Source organism: Cibotium barometz, chromosome 54 (assembly GCF_041138505.1).
Source record: "Cibotium barometz isolate CiBa-2024 chromosome 54, ASM4113850v1, whole genome shotgun sequence".
Lineage (NCBI taxonomy): Eukaryota > Viridiplantae > Streptophyta > Polypodiopsida > Cyatheales > Cibotiaceae > Cibotium > Cibotium barometz.
In genome coordinates, this window is record NC_141099.1 from 18,087,152 (window position 1) to 18,091,291 (window position 4,140).

Genomic DNA, 4,140 nt, shown 5'->3' on the forward strand with positions numbered 1-4,140 from the left:
GGATCCATCAGTCCAGCCTAACCCCATCCAATCCCATGGGTTAGCCAACCGCCCAACCACTGTAGTGATGGGATCCAATTTGGAATTCGGTTAGGTTTTGTCCCGGGTACCAAGGAAAAGAGTTCCAAGGCCCCCTAGCTGGAAGTTCATGCAAACATAAAATTAGGCACACCACTTACACACCCAATATGAAATTGCCTTATTCTTAGCATCAGCTAACTTTAAAACAATCCTTTAATGAAACCATAGTACCACTGATCACAGTCTTCCAAATTATCCGGTTGATTCTCAAATTTCCCATCATTCCTTCATCAGAGTATCTATGGCATCATTGGCAACTAGAACGCTCACCACCTGTCCACACAGAGGCCGTTTCCATAGTTCCTAGCCCATAATACTCGGCAATATAATCATTTATCAAGATGGACTCTCGTTGAAGATCAGCAAGATCAACCAACAGATCCATATAAAAGAGCCATGGACTCATCCGTTGAGGACCAGCAAGGTCAGTCAACCAGATCCATGCCCGGTTTCACAAAACAACTCTTACTCCTTGTTCCAATATCTTCCTCGACGCACGCGTGGGTATCCTAGGCGACCCAGAGCCCGAGCACCGTATGGTCAGCACCCTCTAGGATCCTTCGCAGGTGACCTAGCGCTTCACTCATAGGCCGCTTCCTTGGTCCCTCATCCACCGTACCGGAAGCTCACCATTTTAATCGAACCGAGGCTGGTCAAGACCTCGGTCGACCTTGCTACGCGAGACGTCCTCCATTGACTCTCCGTCAGCAGTTGCAACTTTATCAGTTAGGTCTCCACGACCTTAATCACAAGACGGTCAAAATGCTTCCCCAGCATTCTTGACATAAAACAGCCATTTACAACAGCATTTACAAACAGTTTACAAATACAGTTTCTATATTAACTCTCATTTTTCCACATTGTTCCTCATTAATCCACATTACTTATTCCACATTCCATTTATATGTGTACTCATCCAATCACCTCATTTTCCATCTCTACTCTTCAAATTCCTTCACATCACATATCATATATTCACATCCACATTCCACATTCACATCTATACATCCACATCTACATCCACATTCACATACATCCGCATCCACATTCCCATTCACATCTATACATCCACATCCATTCACATCTATACATCCACATCTACATCCACATTTACATCTATGCATATATATCTTCATGCATATATCCATTTTCACGTTCATACATCCACATCTACATGCTTACCTCCATTTTCACATCCTCATTTATACATCCACATCCCATGTCCACATTCATACATACACATCCATACATCCACATCTACATCCACATACATACATACATCCACATCCACATTCACATTCACATACATCCACATCCACATTCCCATACATCCACATCTATACATCCACATTCCACATTCACATCTATACATCCACATCTACATTCACATTCACATACATCCACATCCACATTCCACATTCACATCTATACATCCACATCTACATCCACATTCACATACATCCACATCCACATTCCCATTCACATCTATACATCCACATCTACATCCACATTCACATCTATGCATATACATCTTCATGCATACATCCATTTTCACATTCATACATCCACTTTCACATTCATACATCCATACTCCCATCTCCACATCCACACATCCACATACATACATCCATTTTCACATTCCCATTCATGTAACCCCATATGTCTTCACATCTAATCTTTTACATCACATCCATTCTCGCCCTATCACAACCCATATACATCCTATTCTATCACATACACTTCTTACCTCATCCCATACACATCTTATCACATCCTATCACTTTCCATACGCATCTTATCAATTCTTATCACATCTCATACACCTCTTATCACATCTTATCACATTTCATATCTTTTTTCTTTTTTCTTTTTTAAAGAGAATTCTTATATTTAATATAAGATTTCTCTACACATTTATTTATACATAAATTCCATTTAAGGAGACTAACATTTTGGAAATTAAAATCAATCTTTTATGCATCTTTTTATGCATAATTTCAATTTGGTAGGGAATTATACTTTTAGAATAAAAGAATTTCTCTTATGCATCTAAGTTAAGCATAAAATCCATTCATGAGGAAAATCACACTTTTAGTATAAAAAGAATATCTTTTATGCATACCTATATGCATGAAATTCAATTATGATAAAAGTCACACTTTTATAATAAAATAATCAACTTTTATGCATACCTCTATGCATGAAATCCAATATGATAAAAGTAACACTTTTGATATAAAAATTTTTCCATTATGCATACTTCTATGCATGAAATAAAAATGGTAAAAATAACACTTTTGATATAAAAATTTATCCATTATGCATACTTCTATGCATGAAATAAAAATGGTAAAAATAATACTTTTGATATAAAAATTTATCCATTATGCATACTTCTATGCATGAAATAAAAATGGTAAAAATAACACTTTTGATATAAAAATTTATCCATTATGCATACTTCTATGCATGAAATAAAAATGATAAAATAACACTTTTGATATAAAAACTTATCCTTTATGCATGATATTAAAATTTAATTTCTCCATGATTGTAATGAAATTCTTTCAATTAATCTAGGATGATAATTCCTAGAATATGGTAGGAAGTCCTCTTTTTATGCTTTGAATGAGATTATTTTATGCATAATTTTTATAAAAATTTTGCCATAGCTCCGCTGCTATGACTGATAAATCTCAATTTTTCTAAGGGATAATGCTTATCATTAAGGAATAATTAAAATAATCTCTAATTGGATTATTAATCCATAATGGATTGAATCATTAATATACATAAACTAAAAGCATAGAAAAAAGCTAATAATTTGGCCTTAAGCATAGCTTAATCTTGGGTTAAGGAAAAGCTTTATGAAAAGCTTGATTTGGATTGAGAATGGGTCATGAGTATGACCATTTCTTGAGTGAGAGAGGGAATTTACATAAAAATCATTAGAATTTAAACATAAATGAAAATTAACTTCAATAGCATTATGTAACTCTTCACTACTATTCAAACTTCATTAGCATTTAAAAAAAACCATACCAATTAAACTTCTCAAGCTTGAGAGGGGTTGAGAAGAGAGAAACATTGAGAAATTATAGAAAGATCAATATTCACTAATTACCTTACAAATTGCTTGATTCTTTGTTCACGGTAGAGGCCCCCAACCAATCAATTGGTTAAGTATGTTGATGGAGCCACTAATGGGGATTGAAGAAAGAGGGAAGCTCCAAAAACTAGTGAATTATTAAATGAATTCATAGTTCTTGGCTTAGGTGGAGTAGAGTAACGATGCATAAACACTATATATTTTTCAACAAGGGGGAGGCTTCTATTTATAGGAAAAATTGAGCTCCTAACCAAACAAACTGATTCTAGAATTTTCTAAATCAGTTTGGTCAATATTTGACCATTTTTAGGTCAGTTAAGCTAACTTTTTGGAACTAGACTTAAATGAGGAGAGAGGAGAGATGAAATATCTCAATTTTTATGAGTTTAAAACTCATTCAAGCATGTGAAATATGCACCTCCTTTAAAGAACTCCCTTTCCTTACATATGTCATATTTTTAATATTGCTCATAGTTTTTTACTAATAAACCTTGTACATTTTCAACTCTTCATCTTATGTGAAATATGCACCTCCTTTAAAGAACTCCCTTTCCTTACATATGTCATATTTTTAATATTGCTCATAGTTTTTTACTAATAAACCTTGTACATTTTCAACTCTTCATCTTATGTGAAATATGCACCTCCTTTAAAGAACTCCCCTTCCTTACATATGTCATACTTTTAATATTGCTCATAATTTTTTTACTAATAAACCTTGTACATTTTCAACTCTTTATCTTATGTGAGCATTTACTCATTTTTGGGTATTTTCTTTTTACAAGTTGGATTTATCTCCTCCCTACACATGGATTGATGCTATTGGTCCATAGGAACCTTAATTGGACCATAGTCTAAAGATTTCTGAAAATCTAGACCCTTAGGCTAAGGTTCTTTATAGCTATTTTCAACTAATTCCAATTGCACATTGGAAAATTCTTTTTGAATTT